At 38.7% G+C, this 21,241-nt stretch overlaps 1 protein-coding gene across 1 annotated transcript in view; it reads right to left on the bottom strand.

Annotated features, from left to right (window-relative positions):
* nfasca (neurofascin homolog (chicken) a) overlaps positions 1–21,241 on the bottom strand; it is a 132,191-nt gene that overhangs the window by 110,193 nt on the left and 757 nt on the right. The gene's annotated exons all lie outside the window — the stretch shown is intronic.

Raw genomic sequence — 21,241 nt, forward strand, 5'->3', positions numbered from 1 at the left:
TAACCTCCCTTTGGGACCCGATGGACGCTTGTTCTGTATGTAAACACTAATGATGATTTGTACCCTCAGACATTCCTTAGAGATTTTTGTTAATGGGGTTGGGAAGATAAAACTGGCAGGGGATCTAAGAATAGGTGATTCCTCCTATGACATAATCAAAACAGTATTAAAAGCCTCTCAAATTCACGTTAAGACATGCAGAGCAACCCTGGCATGTGGGCATTTGTCATTCCCATAGGAGACATGGGAAAATATGGTGACAGAGACATCATGGCTTACAGTCTGCTTTCCTGAGATGCATTGAATTACAGACACCCCTCTGTGAAACACCTGGAGGCATGCTTAGTATTCCTGGGAACCAAACACTTGACCAGTCCACGGTTACTATATCTCACGCTTCATCTGGTGGGACAGACACAGCCAAATGTGACCACCGTCCATGCTGACAGCCATGACTTTTTCTTTTTAAAGAATCTCTGCTATGCTTCCCTACCATTCAATGAAAAGTGAAGAGTTTAGTTCAGCACTCATATTAAACCTTGTGGTAACAACTGATAACAAAATCAAGTTGTAGTTTTCTATCAATTATTTCGGATTTGTGGCTCAATGAAACAAGCAAAAATATTCTTACAAAAGTGATGATTCTGAATTTCCAATTAATATCACATTTGTGTTTATAAATAGAAGAGGATATACAGTCATATGCAAAAGTTTGAACAGCCATAGTCAAATTACATGTTTAGTTAAAATAAGTTACCACATCCTCTACAGGCAACAAACTTTTGTTTGTTTTTATATTTATTTGTTGAGTTTACCATGTTGGACATAAATACAATATGTATAGTATATACTACTTTGTAGTATTTTCTAATATGTTAAATTCAGCGAATAAACAATAATTGTGCATTAAAATGTGCATGTGTGTATACTTATTTCCACCTCTGATATCAAAAAAAGGAATCTGACCAGGAGTGCCCAAACCTTCAAATACTTCAGTATATTCAATCGAATCAAAAGTTATTTTAGTACATTCTTGTACTGCAGAAATAAACTTTTTTAGGCATGTTTTTGCTAATTTTTTGACATGGAAAAAAAGAAAAACATCACAAATGGAACAGGGCAATTTTATAAATCCTCTAAAACTATTTGCACAGTCCTAAAACAATTATATGACCTTCTACACTCTGGTACATTGGCCTCTACTATGTATTGATGTATGGTTCTACTATACCATAAAGAGAAACTGTTGAAAAAACTTAAAATATTAAGGCAACAGGATGTAGTAAGCTTTTTTAAGTTTTCTCAACTGTTGCTGCTAACTAAGGTTAATGTATTTAACCAACTTAGATCCGTTTGTTCATCCAACGTTAGGCTACCAATAAAATATTTTGTTTTTTTAACATAGGGGAAACTCTACATTACATTTATGGCATTTGGCAGACATTCTTATCCAGCATGACATACATACTAATCATATCACAGAGGTAAGCTAATGTAGCATTAGGAGCCTTGCCAAAGGACTCTTGTGTTGTGTATGTGCTATTTACCATACTTGCAAATTATTTACTAAACACTTTTTGAGACACGGTTTGTGATCAATAGAAAAGACAATGGTAACTCAATGGGTAATACCTCTGCCCTACCCCCAGCAGATTCCCCATGGAAGCAAGTTCATCAGACTGTACCAATACATGTCCCTGGGCAAGCCTCCTAACATTTAAGCCAACACTCCTAACCCCTGCAAGATGATTAGACTAGAAGACGTTTTGGATAAGAATGTCTAACAAACGCTGTGTTGGCTCACTTTCCTCTGTAAAAACATGTAATATTTTATTGCCAGACTAAAGTTGGATGGACTAATCTATAGTGGCTATACAAATGCATTATTACAAAGACGACCATGTAGCTGTTAAAAAATAAAAAAAAACTTAATCCATCATGTTGCTTTTGTTTTGAGTTATCTCAACATTTTTACAGTGTATGAAAAACAATTGTCCTAACAGAGCACTGGTATTGGACTGGTAATCAATATCAAGTTATCAGTTATCAGATATTGGTATCAGGAGAGAAAAGCTATATCAGTGCCACCCTATTACCCTTTTATCCCTTTTATTATGTCATTCTTTTACTAGATTTGAATGCTACAGCAGAAAAATAATAATTATAATAGTAAAAAAGTAAAATAAATAGTAAAAAACTTCTAAAGGCCTAGAATTAAGACAATGCTCTTATTTTTCATGGAAAAGAAGATAAAATCTTAACAATCATACAATTCATATTTCAAATGGATGTAACTCACAACCATGCATTACTAAAAGACTACTACTAGAGTGAACGATCTTTTGTTTAGCCAGAGGGTCAGGGTTGGGTTATGGCTGCTAATTGTGTATGGTTCATTGCAGACTCACTAATTTACAGAATCAGTCAATTTGGTCGTAATTAAATGAGATTTAGGGAGTGGGTCGCCCCAGCAACCAGGTTGCAGGGATTCTGTAGGCAGGAGGTGGTCTACTCAGCCTGACCTATATGCGCCAGGAAACAAGACCCCAGGGCTGGGGGTATTTTTAGAGAGAAAAGAAATTGGTGTGAGAACATGAATATAAATGGATGGTAGCAATAGTCATTCAATATTCAAAGTGTTCAAAAGGTCTAGGCTTGTCAGTCCAGCAGGGTAGCCCTTGCCACTGGTTAGCAGCTAATATTCATTCATGAAATACTGTAAAGAAGGCAGTTTGCTTTGAAATGGAATTTCATAGAAATGCATTTGGCTTACAGGTGCAATATCTCCTCTGGGGGATAATCTATTCACTTCAAATGATTCGACGTGAGTAAAAAGAACCCTCTAAGAACACTATCAATAGAGTAATCACAGTCAATTTGGAGTGCACGTGGGCAAAATGAGTGGTGTATATCATCTCATGTCAAAATAAATCTTTCATGGTAGCCCCCCTGTCTCCTCCCTGCAAGGGTGCCTGCCCATCCCCCTGCACACTGTGGGTTATTGCACCAGGCTGAGTTATGGCAAATCATAAATTAATGTCATACCGTTTTTCTTAGTCAGTATACAGCACTCTGACATTTGAAGCTGACCTGCCATGGTTCATTAGTCTATAACCACAGTGTGCTTCTTTCACGACTGGAGGTTGTCCCTTCCGCACAAGTCAATGACCCTGTATGGGGTCAGCTAGCATTGGTAAAGTCCTTCAAAAGAGAGTGACAAAGACTACTGACCTTTAGGTAATGGCCTTAGTGGGGAAAAAACAAGCCCACAACCTGATCAGATAACAAGCAATCTCCACGTTTTACGACCAATCATAATGGGAAACAGCCACTGACTATAAATGCTAGGATAAATAATGTCAGTGCTCAAAGATAACAGCAGAGACACAGGGCGAGGGACACTGTTGTGAAATGCAACGCAAATATCTTGACCTTTGCTGAGACTGGACCTTCATTAACTGACCTTCAACTGTCTCATCACATTAGCCCCCAGCCCATCGTGACCCAATTAAACTGCCTACAGATGAATAAGTGTAACATGAAATGGGGGGCAAATCAACAAGAGCATTCTATATGATTCAGGAACACCTTGTATTTCTGACCTCGAGTTATAACATGAACACATTACTGATATTTTAGTGACGAAGGTGACATATATACGCTATTGTACTAATGCTTATCAATGTTTATCCAGCTGTTTCATGAATGAAAACATGGATATCATAAATCCTACAGATCAACAATTAAATTTTTATAACCAGTGTGCTTATAAATGGCCTAAGGGGTCAATCCACATTGCTATGTATCATATAGGAGATTGTGAAATATTAATGTCAAGTTTTATTTTCAGCTCCCATGTGACAATATCAGTGACGTTATATACTACGTATTGGGAAGAGCCCATACTTTCATTCACTGGCATTCAAATGAAATATTTAGAGTGTTGTCCCAGTTTTCAAATTAGCCCAGTTCATGTCGTCACATTTTACATATCTATGATTTATTTCTAACACAGTTTAATGAGGGAAATGGAATTAATTTGTGAATAAACCGTAACAAGTACAAATTCACCTCTCTTCAGCAGAGCAGTAGATTATATGACTATGCTGATGTATTATTACAGTTTCACTTACTCCTGAAGAGGAATTTTACTCAATTCAGTTTCCCATATGCTCTGATTATAACCATCAAGTGAGTGATCTTTTTTTTCAGAATACTCCTAAAGCCTCTGTGTTCCTTGAACCTTCATTTAACAGCCCCATTATATGCCAAGCTGCAGCCTGAGTGCTTTGCTTTACAGGCTTCATTTATCTGTCTGATATCCCTTTGTGCCACTCTGTCACTCACTCTCTCTATCTCACTAACTCGTGTGCACAATCCTGCAGCTCTCAATGAGTGCAGTATGTGGCACAGATGGAGGCGCGTGTAATTTGGCTGGTTTACCCCTAAAAAGCCAACAGCATGCATCTAGGACAGGAACTAAAGCTCACTCACTTCAGCATCTGAGCTGCCTTCTACTGGAACAATGAGGTGAGCAGCTAAATAGCATCTGATTGCTTGTAAGAAATTCTCTCGCTGCTGTGTTGAAACCGCTTTTTTGGTCGTTTTTTATTTTTTATACCGTTTGAAAACCTCAGCTGCCCTTCGAAAGGAACAATAGAAATAGTCCCAAATTACTTGGAGGAAAATCTCACTACATTATATTAAAGTTTGGGTTAACTTTTTTATTCTTCTCCTAAATTACCATTTCAGAAATACCATCTTTTGTATACAACAGCAACAATACAAATATGGCCAGTAACGTTAATGCATTAAATTGAAAGCCGCTACTGCTTTTTAACAGCACGTCAACCAGGTTTAAAAGGCTAATAGAACTGCATTATTATATTTTTTACCATTTTATATAATTTCTACAAATCAGCATGTAAATTTCTTGCCCACAAACATAAATCTACATTAATCCCTACCTACACCTTCTATAGAGGTTTCATGAGACAACACAACATTTTTGGCCTGATGAGTTGAAGAGATGGTATATGGATTTCAAGGGAGAGTGAATTAACAAATAGGGTCCAGGCTTGATCAAACTGTGAGGTGACACTGTTAGGTAGTTTTAGTTTTTTTCTTAGGAAATGTATTGTGTAAGCAGTGTGTCCCACTGTGACCCACTTGACCCTTCTCTTCGAACTATTTGTAGTAGTGCAGGCTGAAACCCAGCCGTGTATGCTGCTATAAAAGAAACCAGAATTGTAGCCATCTCACTGAAATACAGCTTTTAAATGACTTTCAAAGCAATATCGTTAGCATCTTCGGTAGCCTATGTTGGATAGTGCTCACAAGAGAACTATGCATAAATCAACAAGCAGCAAAGCTAACAAATGCAATAATAAAGTGGAAAGCTTAAGTTCCCTTCAAGAGCCTCCATTGTTACAACAATATACAAGATCTACGAACAAAACAGGGCTGCACCTGCTGCGGACCCTGGACATCTTACTGGACATCAGTTGTGAAAACTGGAAACTATTCACGTTATGGAAATCACGTGACTTTCATGTTCACATTTTTGTGTTCTATATATATATGTATTAGGGGTGGGAATCTTTAGGCACCTCATGATTGGATTCGATTACGATTCAGAGGGCTGTGATGCATCTTTTTTTTCTATACAGGATTTCTATTTACTTACTGTGTCAGGACTTGGAACTTTTAAAGCAAAGTATTTGTAATGATCTATAATGCATTTACTTCAAATATCTTTTATTAATAAATCAAATGGAAGTGATGTGGCAAGTGAACTAGAAGGCTCTCACTCACTGCTATTGCTTGGAGCACATGAGCACATGAGAGTAGCTGTTGCTACTCATCTGCGATAAAATGCGCAGTTACGTTGAAATAAGATCCAGTGGCAGTGGATTTCCAAGCAGCACATTACAGCCATCCTGCCCGTTTTCGTTAGTGATTTTATAACTTCGGTTTTGGCCTTGTTGTAGAGAGTGGGGGGATCGCTGTGTCAGTAAAATATCTTCGGGACGTGTGCAACATAGCGCGAAAGCCCTGTTTCACAACGACTGAGAACTGGCGTTCTCCGACTGCAGGTCACCTAGCAACGATGCGTTATCCGCATTCATAAGCGCTGCTGTTGGTTTACTTGCAAGCTAAATCTGCAACGAGAGACTATCAAACACTAAAAAGTTGCGAAGATGAAGTCGCTTCTCTTTCAAATTTTCCCGTTCCACCTTAAATGGTGCCGCATTTACATTCGTCACCTCAGTGAGAATTTAAGGTGGAACAGGAAAATTTGAACAAGAAGCTGAAGTGACTTAAAGAAGCGACTTCAGCCTTGTAAAACTTTGAGAGACATTTTACAAGAAACTGATCTACTTTAGAGGAAAAGTTTTCTGGTGGAGATGGAAGGAAAGCGGCTATAGCTAAAGCTTAAAGCAGAGAGAAGTCCGTGTTTTCATTTATATTTTAACCTAACTTAGAGCAGGACATTAACACATACTGAGACAAGCTGGACATAAATGTTGTGGCTGCCAAGGTGGTTTGATTTTTGTTGAAAGGACAAAATGGCTCTTCTTAATATTTGGGTTGTGATTCCTGACCTAACCTGGCTTTTAATGCAGAGGGAGCCGGTCGGATTTCTCGCTCATCCAGTTGTGTTTTTGTTATGTGCCGCCCCAGACTTCCGCACTTCCAGGTTCCGCCTTCTGCGTTCCATCAACATTACGGTATAAATTAAATATTTAGAAAATTGTTTTTTTGACATTTGTGAATCGATTCAGAATCGTTCACGTCCACATCACGATGCATGTAAGAATCGATTTTTTCCCGCCTCCCCTAACATATATATATATATATATATATATATATATCAGACACACAGATGCCACAATTTCTTGACTCAACACAAGGGTGTCCGTATGTTAACCACTCCCATTCCCCAGAACACTAAACACACACACACTTTTCTTTTTTTGTCTATTTCTAGCAATATATTCGAGGCCTGACCCCCTAAGGCGATTCAATTTAGCCCGAAACATCATGCACTCTTCTGGGATCCAAACCCTCTGAGCGCCATCTCGCCCTGTGCTTGACATACTGCTCAACTCAACCCTCAAGAAATTTAACAAACCCACAAAAATACGTCAGTCACAGTCCATTTTCTTGGTTCGTGTATCTTTCTGATCGCTCCCGCCCCTTTTCTGTTAATCTTATCCCCTCTGTTTGGTCCTCTCTTTCTTGGCCCACTTTTGGCTGAACAATGAGGACAATCGGGCGTCCCCCTGAGGGCGGCGCAGGGTGAGTTTAAATATCAAAAGGCTACAGGGGACACCGGGGCAGACCCCAAGGAGCAGCTCTTTACCCTGGCCTCTATTGTCCATCTGCCGGCTTGAGGAGAAAATGAGAGGGGGAGAGAGAGCGGGAGCGGGGGAGATCTTGGGCGAGCGCGGGTCAGAGACAGTGACAGACTCTTGTCTCGCGCGCATTAGCGCTTTCATTTTTCCTCTTATTGTTTTTGTGCAAGGCAGCCGTGCTCTTCGCTGTCAGCTGTCAAATGATACAGCTCCCCCAACATCCGTGGCCCTAGACACGCGCATAGCCTGCGCACACACAACTGGTTTCGGGTCGGAGGTGTTTTTTCGAGTCAGAGGGAGTGTTTCAGACCATGTAATTCATCCTTATGTATTAACATCACACATACAAACTCCTAAAGAAGGTCTGGCTCAGATTTTGGGTGTCAAATCCAAAATTAACATTACACTGATGAAGATATGGCGACAACAGTGGATAATTCATTTATGTCCTCAGAAGACACACCCTTCACCAAGATCTGACCAAATTCTCTTTGAATACTCTTTCAACGTGCTCGCAATCATCAGATTCAGCCCCTTGGGGAAAGGGGTCCGAAACATAACCCAATAACAAAATGTATATGCTTCCACAAGTTGTGTGCAATTACACATTTCTACCATAGTGATCGCCAAATCAGCTGAAGCTGAAAATAGACTGTTTTGCAACTTTTCAATAAGTGTACCGTATGTATTGGGGAGCAAATGGTATGGTTAACTATTTGATTTTAAAGAAAGTGAGGAAAATTCAGTTGTCCATGATATGGACCTTTAAAAAAATTAAACATGTAGCTTTAGTAAAAAGTGCTTTACAAAGTCAGGATCTTTTCTTGGTCTTGACATTGTAGGTTACTCCTGTTTTTCTCAAGACATTTTCATCAAAGAATTGTATGAACACACACACACACACACACACACACACACACACAAAACCTTCGCAAGCCACCCCCTCCACTCCTTACAAGCCCTGAGGTTTATGTTTTGTTGAAAAGAGTGAGTCTTCATTTTTTCATATCATCCTTCTGTTGTCTGAATGCACTGAAAAGCCATCGCATTGGGACTGCATGCATGAAACAGAGGCTGAAAAAAGTACAAGCTCACAGTATAAACACGGCTGGTTTGTGCTACAAAAAAGAAAAAAAAACATAAAAGGACGTAGGTCTCAGTTTGTCTCAAGTGATCTAGTTATCCTCGCTGGCCTTCCTGCAGCCGGCCCGCAATACTGGAGTAATGGCAGCAAATCTGTTTTATTTGTTCTTATTAGATGCTGCTCTCTGTTGCATGTGGCTTGCCATGCCTGACGTGCACCTGGTGGCCCCATCTATGCACGTGGCCCCCAACTAGGGTGGAATCTGTGACCCTTGTCCTATCACCCCTATTAACACAGCTTGTTATCTACCAACATCCAGATCTGGGTGAAAGGGGGACGGGCATCGATATGCAGAGAAAGAAAGAGACATCTACGTGTATTTTGGCATTTGTATTAGAGATGGCAGTACCAACAGAAAATGCTGGATTGGATAAATTAAATTATTGAGATGCAAGTCATTGTGAGTGGTTTGATGTAAAATACTCCATTGCAGAGAAACTGAAAATTAGTATCCAAAGAAAAAAAATCTATATCACAGTATAATTCAAATTTTTGATGGGTTCAGTATACACTATATGGACAAAAGTGTTGGGACATCCCTCTTAATTATTTACTTCAGGTGTTTCAGCCACACTCATTGCTAACAGGTGGATACAATTAAACACATAGCCTTGCAGTCTTGGGTCGTACTGATGAGCTCAGTGATTTTAAACATGGCGTTGTCAAAAGATGCCACCACTGCCACGTCAAAGTAAGTTTGTGAAATTTCTGTCCTGCTAGATCTGCCCCTGTCAGCTGTAAGTGCTAGTATTGGAAAATAGAACCGTGTAGGAGCAACAACCGCTTATCCACGAAGCAGTAGACCACGCAAACTCACAGAGGGCTGAAGCACACAAAGCCTATCCTCTGTTGAATCACTCGCTAACGAGTTCCAAATTGCCTCTGGACGCAACATTAACAAAAGAACTCCACGAAATGGGTTTCCATGGCCAAGCAGCTGCATGCAAGCCCTACATCTCCAAGCACAATGCCAAGCGTCGGTGGGGGCATAGTGTTGTAAAGCACACCGCCACTGGACACTGGAGTAGTGGAAATGTGTTCTGTGGAGTGACAAATCACTAACTTCACTATCTGGCAGTCTGATGGATGAGTCTGAGAGCTTTCAACTTGTGAGAACAGTTTGGGGAAGGCCCTTTTCTGTTCCAGTATGATTGAGCCCCAGTGCACAAAGCAAGGCCCATAAAGGTGTTGTTGGGTGAGTTTGGTGTGAAAGAACTTGACTGGCCCACACAGAGCCCTGACCTCAACCCCATCAAACACCTTTGGGATGAACTAGAATGGAGACTGTGAGGCAGGCCCTTTCGTCCAACATCAGTGTCTGACCTCACCAATGCTCTTGTGGATGTATGGGCAACAATTGCCGCAGACACACTCTTACATCTTAGCCATCTTAAGTGAAGTCTATCAATTAAAATAGTTCCTTTTAAGCATAGTAGTTTTTAAAGAAAAAATTCAGATTGGAATCAGCTGATACTCAAAAGTTTCAGTTTTGGTTTCAGAAAAGAAAGAATATTTCTGTGTCATCTCTAGTGAGGGTCTCTCGTCCTGTCCTTCATTGTTCCGAAGAACAGGTGTCTTGACTAGCTGGGTTTCATTACTGGATGCCTTGCTGAATGCTGGGGCCCCTGGGGATGGAAGCGATCTACTACAAACACCACGCCCATCTAGGTGTTCCGAAGTGACAATGCGTCAGATCGAGTGACTCCTTCATCACTAATTCGGTCTCAGGGGTATCGATTTGCTGTTAGGGTAGCTCAATCAATCTTAATCAGATAGGAAGTCATTTGAGGGAATGGGACTGAACAACAGTAATAACTATCGATTATATTAGTAAACTAGTAATCCATGAATAATTTTACAGAATAATTTGATGATCAGAGGTTCCTTTTTAAAGGTAAAACCTGACCTAACTGAACAATAACAAATCATACACAGCTTTTCATGGATTGCAAAGTATTTCACTGTATAAAGATAAACAACAAAGCCTTTAAAGAGACTTAAATCCTCCATATCACCACAAAAAAACAAAAGAAAAACATATAAATTGGTGTGTCCATCAGACTCTTTTTGATATTATGAGAAAGAGCAGTAGGAAAATTCATCTAAAAGGTAAATTTTTTTTTTTTTTTCAAAATATCAACATTTGATAGAGTATTTGTGACTAGAGATGCATCAACGTTTCAGACACTGCAAATTTTCTGTCAAAGTTTATGTCTGTTTGTGTCTTTTGGTCAAAAAACATAAGTGCCCTTTTTACCATTTTTCGCTGAAACAGAAAAACAGCAGAAAATTTAGATGGACTAAAACAAAGAAAAAAACAGTGAACAACAAATTGAAATTAAAACGTAAGACTTTGCCAATAATTTAAATATTGATAGAAATGAGAAATGATTAGTAAAAAGAAGTGATTAAAGATGCACTATGTAAGATTTTGGTAAGACTGGTGTAATTGCACATAACATGCAGAAGAATATTTTATACTGTGGTTGGTGCTTTGGACCCCTTCCCCGAGCAGATGAACATAATGTTTGCAAGTATGTTAAAACATTTACCTTATGTAAACTGTTTTTATCTGTGTTTCAACTCTTTATCTTGCTGAAAGCAGATATGACCAATGGTACATATTTTTTTCTATTTCTTCATTACCTTGTTCTTTTCCAAAATCATACATAAAATGGCAAATTATATATGTATGTGTTTTATATATAAATATGTAGTTCATATATATATATATATATATATATATATATGTATGTAAGAATATGTAGTTTCGGGACACCACTAATCACTGTAGTACTTGTCTGAACAGGGGTTATTTGGTCTTGTGTTCCCCAATATTTCTACCCAAACAAGCAACGGTTAGTTGTGGTTCAAAGTTGCCATTATGTTTTCTATGTTCCAAACACTAATTTACTCTATTGTTTTGTGGTGCAATTTAAATATAGTTTGTGATCTATTAAAAATACATTGACGGACACTTAATGGCATGTAATCTTTCACCAAAGTTATTTTATTTTATAGTTTATAGAAATTATGTGTCAAAACACATCAGAAACCATGTTTTATTAGGAACACTTATAATACACAATTAAAACAAATTATTTACCAGTGTTCATTTGCATTTTGCAGCCTTTTTTGGTAATATATTACCTATGTCAACATTGTGATGTTACAACGACAATATACTTTGAAATCCTAGAACAGAAATGAAACATTCTCTAATGGATTACAAGTGTTTTAACCCTGCCAGTAATGGATATTAATGTCAGCATATGTGCTCCACCCAAACACCAGATTTCCCTGTCAGTTTGGGACTTCAGACATCTGTCCTTTAAAGAAAGCTCAAATGGCCCTGGTTTCAGCCAAGAGTACATTTCAGAGGTTAAATAGAGCCCCGAGGTCAGAAGTAGAGCGACAACAAAGCCAGAAAAGCCTCCGTGTTAACGGATTCCCTGCCATCAACTAGACAATAAATCAAACAGACTCAACAATAAACCACATGAATAAACAATCAGCAGAACTTTTTAGGGGGCAATGTTTTGTACCTGAAACTGAACTCAAAAGAAGACAGACATATGCAAGCTCACCTGACACATCACAAATAACTGTATTCAACTATAAAAACTAGGGCCGAACCAATATATTGACTGGTCAATAATATGAACTGTGCTTTTATCAGATGGACAAAACACATGGGCAATATTAACGTTTTGATAGCAACACAGACTTTGAACACAAAACATCATCATGGTTCGAATAGCAAAAACATGCATCCAAAATTAGCCTTTAGCATAACAATGTCATAACATACGCACATAAAAAAAACCTTTTTATGATAAGAATTAATAGTAACATGGAAAAAACCAAAGGAGCAACAAATTAGGGCTCACTCCACCCCGGTGCTACAATATTTATATAACTTAAGACTTGAGTTTAAGGAGTGAGACTGTTGAGAACTAATCATTTCAGTTGAAATCAATCACACCATATAAAATGTAAGATAAAAATACAAAAGAAACACTGGCTAATATTGTTACTGGTTATTGGAATTTTTAGGAATTTTTAGTAATCAATATCGGTATCAGCTACAAAATGTTCATAGCAGCTGTCCCCCAAATAGACTGAAAGTTTGACTACACATGGGGGTAAAGATTAAGTAAACCTATCAAAACAAAAAAAGTTCATTGTGTCTTGTCAATCGATTCTTTTGTTAATGATGCACTACAGTCAAAAATATTATTTACAAAGCAATTTATTTGGGCAGTAAGCATTTTTTACCAAGAAAACAGTAATATTAAAACAAATACGAATAACATTAATAAGTAATGTTTTTATGTATGTTAATGTTTTTGTTTAATCAGTTCCAAACCTCTTCTTAAGGAAGCCCAATATTATTTGTAGTCACCATCAAATGACTAGTTTGACTCAAGTGTTCAGGTGGGGTAATTTAACAAATCTATGCGATCTGGAAACTCACATTCTTTTAACCAGCTCACAATATCTTAACTACTTTTTTGAAAGCCCAAAATTCTTGTTTGCATTTAGTCTACTGTTTTCAGTTTGTTTTTTTCCAACCAAAACACAGCTAAAATGGTTTTTAATGCTGCTGAGACGCCCAAAATTTTGCTTCTGAATTTCACATTTTTCTGCATTAACATCAATGTAACACCGCACATGATGTCATAACCCCAGCATGATTACACACACACACACACACACACACACACACACACTCATCATTAGTCTCATAGCCACTCAGACTTTGCACAGAAATGGCGACAATATTTCCTTTGCTTTTCATGCTTAATTTATGGGCTTAATCTATTACAGCAGATCCCTGGAGAGAACAGTGTCCTCCATCCATATGCATGGCCCAGTGATCCACAGGCCCAGCCCAGGTGCAAGGCTGCTGAGTTCAGAGGCCTGGCAGGGTCCCGTGGGGATTGGAGGGGCATCATGTGGTCCGTCCTCAAAGACTCGGGCAGAAACACTGAAGCTACAGATGTGTGCGGCAGCTGTGTGGGTGGCCGTATGAAGTGCATATTTTCATATATCTAGGAAAAGGCTAATGCATCATGTGCAGACCAAGGACCCATCCCATTTCACCCCTTACCAATACCACTAAGCCCTTACCCTTCCATTATGCGCATTCACGCCTAGGAGTAAGGTGTCCCGATTTTTCTTGAGGTAGAGGGGTAGGGCCAAGTGTTAGGGTTACATGGGCCTCCAAATGGAGGTTTTTCAGAGGCACACTCTAGCCAGAGACACATGGATATACTTTGCGGATCCTTAGCACAACTAGATATTACTAGGCAAAGTAGGCATGCACAAATCTGACTTTTTATCTGTCCTGATGCCCACTCCAATACACTGTCAGTAAAAAAGGTACACTCTTACAAACAATGTAAACGTACCCTCAATGGTACAACAGTGGTTTTAAGGCCCAATTGTGTTCCTTAAATACGTCTTTCATAACCTGATGTTTAAAAACACAACAATAAAATAAAAAGCCTGGACACAAGACAGGGTGTGTGGAGTTAATGCAAATCTAAATGCAATGGCTCAAGGTACAATTATGTTGCCTAACTAAAGGTACTGAAGACGTATCCTTGAGGGTACCACTCCAGTGATGAGTGCCATACCGGCCCAGCAACAATTTAGAACTTTATAGCATGTTGTTACATCGCCTCCCTTCGTGCCATTTTGCATTTCATGATACTGACAAGCCAACTCTTAATGTCACTCTGACATGACTGAAACCACCATCAGATGGTGCAACTTTACATGTATAAACATTTCCAACCTTGAATGGTTATAGAAGACCAAAAACCAAAACATGATGTAAGAAATTTTGGTAATTACATATAACGAACCACACTGGACAAGTATTTTGCATTCAACCATATTTTCATAATTTATTTCAGAGATACAAAGTCTGATCACTGTAGACATCTTAAGAGAAACTGATTTCTTTAAAAATTGCATAATTCACACTTTCAGATGTAAACAAAGGCATTTAGAGTGGTTTTATGTGAAATGGTGCATTGTAGAAAAAACGGGTCTCAAATTTTTGTACAACAGTGGTGAATATCTACAATGCAAATATAGACATTTTATTTACTATTTAAAAACACAAGTAAACCTACATATATCTGAATATCTTATATGTAATATTAATAACGGTACAATAGTGGTAAAACTGAAAGAAAGTTTTCTTTAAGGACCATTTTGCCTCGCAATGCCATACATATACCTCTTCACCTCGAGTGGCAAAACAGTGCCTCAGACAACTTATATAAATATAATATATTTGTAACCACATCGTATAATAACCTTCTGTGATTATATGCATCAGAGGTCTGTTGCCAGCTCACCACCTCAAAAGCCATTCTGACTCATTATGTTTCTATAGAATCATGCGTTTTACACTAGACCCCCTTTTTTGGTCAATGGTCTATAACGCTTGTCCAACAGCTGTTATGAAAAAAAGCATTTGTGGGTTGGAGCATAGATATGTCTAGTCACTATAAGGATACTATTATAAAAACAGAATAATCACTAGAATTCACATTTTGCTCTCTTTAATCCTGGTAAACAAAAATAATACAAAATAAAAATAACCCTCACAATCACCATACAAGTCTAGAATGATGTCCACTTTGCTTTGATACTGCACATCAAAAACACACTGCAACAAATGTCAAGGGGCCATTGTTTTATGTTCCTATTCTTGGTTCTACAAAAGGTAGAGGTGAACCTGACTCAGATAAAAGAGTGTGCTGGATGGAGGATGAAGCTGAAGTCATGGACACCTCAGACATTAAAGAACAATACTCAGTAAATAGCAAATCCATACAGTGTTGAACAAAACAACTACTTTACATGCAACCCATCAAACAGTGAGTCATTCTTTGCTGTAAGCATTCAGGGTCAGTGTTCTCTCTAATTATATTAAATGGACATCTCTGGTGTGCCTCACACTAATGACTTCAGGCTGAGGCACAAAGTGGGCAGAAGCCCAAGAACCAGTGATCTTGTTTCAGGAACCAACTTGAGCACACTTAAGAAGTCCAAACAGTCAGTCATTCTAGCTCCAGCCTCATCTAGAGTTAACAGAAGACATACACTGTGTACAAAACTACATAGACCTGCTTTCTAATCAGTCAATTCAGACACTTTAAGCTGCCTAACAATGCCCAATCTGGGAGCAGCACAGCATCACCAGCAGCTTCAGTGCCTTGCCCAAGAGCACAACCAAAAATACCCACTCAGTCCTGGGATTTGAACCTGTGACCTTCTGGTTGGTGGTTCACCTCATCCAACTTCACCATCTGACTCTCTAGTAGTTGAATGCTCTTGTAGTTGAATGCAATCAAATCTTCACAACAATGATCCAACATCTAGCATAAAGCTCTCACAGAAGAGTAGCAGCTGTTACTGCAACAATAATGGGGGGACATACTCCCTATTAATACCCTTAACTTCACAAAAGACATCAGATAAGCAGGTGTCTACAAACCTTTTGGCCAAATAGCGCATCAGTGCCAACAAGCATATTAAACAGGAGTACATCAGACACTATGCAAACATCCCTGTTCAGTTGCTCACAAACTAGGCATACAATCATGATATTTAATACATGCTAATGGCTTTGGTAACAGCCCACAAGACCTTTTTGACCACTAAAAGGAGTCTGTGAATAAGCTAGAGGCCAAAATGTATTGATTGAGCCCCATGCACAGCTGGTAATCTATTCCTGGTTTAGCGTTCTCTGAAATCCATAACCATCCTGCACATTGACTGAGTTGAACCCAGACAGAGTGGCCTTGGGGGCCTTTTTCTGAGTCTTCCATTAATGTCTTGCCATGCTCTTTGTTGTTACCTCACAGGCTTGAGGCCCAGAGCTGTCTACAAGTAAAAAACAAGAGCAAGTGCTTCTAATGATATATTTAAAGGAATACTCCAACATTTGTCAATCTAAGATATTTCTGATGCATCTGTCGTGTATGATCATTTACCATGGAAAGAAATTTCCCTGTACGTAGAGAAAAAACCTGTTGACTCACAACACATTTTTAATGGAAGTCAATGGGCAGATGCAGAAGCTCGAGATTAGGACTGAAAAACACAGGAGTATTCCTTTAAGTTATTTCTGGCTTTGGCTCTCTCTCCTTATTTCTTTCACTCACACTGTGAGCATCCTCAGAAAAAGCAAGAGAGAGAGAAAACAGGGCTGGGCTGGACTTCTACTGGCAAAGTTCCAAATCTCATCTCATCTCTATCTCATCCTCAGCCCCTCAGATCATGCAGCACGTTCTCTAGGCACAGGCCCAGGCTTCACTCTTAACTTTGCCCTCTTCCAGACGTGCCCCTCTCACACTAGCCCCCCCAGGGAGTAAGCTGCTGAAAAGCTAAAAATAGTGCATCGGGAAAACAAAGGCAAGCAAAGCGAAAGGTGCACATCCAGTTGCAGTATGGGAAATTTGAGATGGGCTACAGTGAAGAAGTAGGGAAGCCTATATGAAGGCATGGATGCTCCTGAGGGAGGAAAAGGCCACAATTCACCTTGTCTTTTCAACTGAGCCATTCAGTTCAATGAAAAATGCCATAGAAAGCTTTGTATATAATTCTGATAATTGTTATACTTCGTACATCATATTACATATATAGATAGCACCGATACAATACTCACCAGCAGAAAATGTTGGACCAGCTGTCGGACAAAAAAAACAAATCTGGTTCTGTAACAAATCTAGCCTAAAACAAAATGGCTCACAGCACAATGTAATGTAAAGTGAAGTAAAACAGGACGCGACATTATGTGCAGCCTAACATTAGTAAAATAACAACAAATACCGTGCTAACTACTATACTACATTTACAGTTTATTTTACATTGTCTAATTTTGCACACATTTGCAATATGATACTTCTGTTAAGCAGTTTACCAGAATAAAAAAATTTGCAGTTTTAATAAGTCATGTTAACAGCTATGTATTTCGTCCTGTAGGGTAGTAGACTGTGCAGTTTAAGCATGGTAATTTTAGACAGCTGCCTTAGTATTCTACCAACCAAGATATGTTTGGTGCACAAATTTTGCTTCTGTAGTTCAGCGCTGGCACTATGAAGCTATTGTACTTACAAACACTACACTATCAAGAATCACCTAAATATTTTCTGTAAATACATGGCAAAAAAAGTCACTCAAAATCTTAATGAAGACCTGGCTGGAGTTTGAGAGAGCTGAAAGAAGTTTTGGGCATGTTTTTACAGAAAGAGATCTGGCTGACTACTGACTTGTAGTGTTTGTTAGCAACGTTAACCTCATCAACCCGGCGCTAAAACAAAGAAGCAAAATTTGGACACCAATCGTGTCTTAGCTGAACAAAAACCTGGATCAATATCAGCCGATACTCAAAGTTTCAGGTTGGTACTGGGATCAGAAAAGAAAAAGTAGTATTGTGCCATCTCTAATTGCACATATATCACATATGTTATTCACTACAACGTCACATCTTTATAAACTGTATTATACATGTCCTTCAAACTCCTCTATTCATCTCCCAGCAAAATCGAAATGCTGCTGAATCTGCTACTGAATACATATGCTGTATGTATTTACTAATAATAGAGAATTGATTGCATACAGTCAGGGGCTTTTCTTGCTGAGTGCCCGGAAAAGGAAGGTGATGGCAGGTTTCTCTAATGCTGTTTTAATTGCAGGCTTACTGTGTGTATCCACAGTAGCAGTCGTGACCAGCATGGAAGGGCCACAGCCGTTTTCTACTGCTGTAATATGGACAAGATGCCAGGTAGGAGGATTACTGAAAATACAGCCATGTGGCAGAAAATAGCACTGTAGGAGGTGAAATGGATGGAAAGCAGAAGTCTGTGTGTGTGAGGATGGGTGATGGGTAATTTTTAACTTTCCAAAAACGAATGTCATATGTTTTCTACAAACATACGACATTCTCATGTTAAACATATAAGTTTGTTCACCCCTACACTTAAAGCTATTCAAGAATTTGTCGTATAACTGCACACTGTATTTATGTCACGATAACAGTCTAAAGCCTATTTAGGCTGCTCAGTCATTCAGTAAAGAAGCAAACTATGCTTTGGAAAGCAGGTAGAATATCAGCATCTAGTGGGGGATTGTGGGGACTGCAGTTCAGTGCAAGGCGAGCAGTGAAACTGCAAGTAACTGTATCTTATTCTTCAGCACAAGCAAGAAAAGCCACATTAATCTTCAAATACTTGAAGAACATTTCAAACACATGGTGAAGAGAAACACAGTTAAATGGGCCATAACTTTCTATGCACTGAGATATGCATTAAATCCTGTATAAACATGTTTCCTTTTGCACTGAAGGCAGGAGGCAGCACTTTTTCATGCAACTGTGAACAGAAATCTATTTTAAAGGAATTTTTAACTCAAGAATGCTAATGTTGCCAAAGTTAGTGAAGACCCCTTAGCATGAATGCTTCTTACTAGGGTCAAGCTGCTATGATATTAATCTTTTCTAACATTTGTATATTTCACATATGCATGCCTATTTTTGCACATTCTATTCATGCCTTGATAATTATTCTATGCACTCTTAAAGGTATTAAATCTTTTCATGATGTCTCGTTGTTGCAAAATACATAATCGTTGTGAAAATTTGTTTCTATGTTCCTATAACTCTAGGAAAAAACTGTTGGAAGATATTAACCACAAGCATTGCTTATCAGTACCACTGAAAAGAAAAACATTCCTTTTAAGGTGCAATGTTGTTTTGTAACAGTGGACTGTGTTCTTTGAACACGCTGTCTGTGTACTTTTATGTGTCTCATTCCTGTTCTGTTTCTACAGCATAAAGCTGCCAGACAGCACTGATGTTGACTAAGTTTGAGAATATTGAGGCCACACAACCCAGGCCTGTGGCCAAAACTAATAATCTAGGCATTGACGACTTACAGCAATGACAAATGTTAGCATGATGATTGTGTGAATGAGGCCTAAACATATGAAGTCACAAGTTCACAGGCCATAGTTGTCAAAGGCCATAGTTACTTTTATTTATCTGCCTCTGTGTTCAATTTTGAAGCTTTTGTAAGCAGTACAGCTTGCTCTGAGAAAAGGAACAGTGCTTCTCTATCTTAGACTTTTTTTTCACAACTTTTTTCTGTAACTACTTATTCCTAACTCAAGTCAACAACCTTTTAATCACGATCATAACTGGTGGATTTTTGGATAACTGCATAATTAAAGTATTCCTTTACAATGAATTGAATGAAAAACCAAAAACAACTTCTTGCCCATTCAGGGGAACAAACACAGAGAGCAGCTCATGTTTCACTTCACGGTGAATTAGGCCTTTGTGAAAGAAATAACAGCTCATTCTGAATGGAGGAGATGACATATGTACATCTTTTGCTCATTCGGGCCAAAGCGTCCAGCAGCCAGGTCACATGGCCACAGATATCATCTGAAGTGGACTCCTTTGCATCTTTAATTCATGGTGGAAAATACTGGGGTTCAGTCAATGGGCTAATTCTGCTGTGCTGAGATCGGAGGCTCTCCAAGCTAGAGGCAGTAATTAAAAATGGAAACTCTATCTCTGTAGACCAAGGGTTATACATAGATATCAAAATGAATGACAGAACGTGCACAGCCAAGACTCTGGGCCTGCTAGGCCCATTTTCACAGGTTCTAATATGTATTTTATTTTTTAAATCCTCTACAAGCTGTGAACGCACCCAACAAGCAGCATACAGTACTATTTAAGGCACCTGCGTGGGTAGGTGGCTGGTTGGATGGATGGATGGATGGATGAATGGATGAATGAACAGATAGATGAACAACCAGTAGCTTTGAAGACGCCAGGCAAGATGACTGTTCAGAAAGTACTGTGTTTTTGTTTAAGCGTTGTGATATGCATTTTATGTACGTCAATAAATGTACTGTTCTAGTAAAACATTACAGGGATGATAACTTAGTTTGTTTATATGTAAAAACTGGACTAAATCACTCATAATAACCAAATACATTCTTAATGTGCCCATTGTGATAATGCTATTAACATGATAGTCTGATGGGAGGCTTGTATTGCCACTTAACTGCCATAAGAATTACATCAAACGAAATGCAATTTTTGTTCTTGTTTTACTGCAATGATGTAGGTTTGGCTGGACACTGAGGGACAGGCAATTCTTGTCCTGTAGACTACATGTAGATCTGTGTGTTTGTGTGTGTAACCAAGGGGGGAAATCCACAAAATGTGTCCCGTATTAGTGCATTATACTGCACAAACACAATGAAAATGAGTCTAATAAACCCTCATCTGCCAGTTGCAATGACTGATATACCCAATGGCCATGTTGCAGACAACACCTGTGGTATGAAAACATTTGAACAGCTAATTTCAGACAATTCCTCACACTAACTGCTATTAACAACCTATCACTCAGGTGTCCAGTTCATCCTAGGCCTGCTAGCTTGCTGTTACTGAGTAATGCTAGCCAGCCTTTCAACAACAGCAATGCCTGGCGTGAAACAACATAATAACACTATATAATTAATCTAAACGTCTTATATATGTCAAATTTATTTTCAAGGCAAGTTAGTTGTCTCTCAACATTGATAGGAACACGACCTTTACATCCCTCACACAATCTACGCCTGTCTAAAGGGCTGAATTGGCTCAGACACCTGCATAAACTTCTTTTAGCCACCCATGCTAACTACAATCAGGCAT

This window comes from Colossoma macropomum, unplaced genomic scaffold (assembly GCF_904425465.1).
Source record: "Colossoma macropomum unplaced genomic scaffold, Colossoma_macropomum, whole genome shotgun sequence".
NCBI classification, from domain to species: domain Eukaryota; kingdom Metazoa; phylum Chordata; class Actinopteri; order Characiformes; family Serrasalmidae; genus Colossoma; species Colossoma macropomum.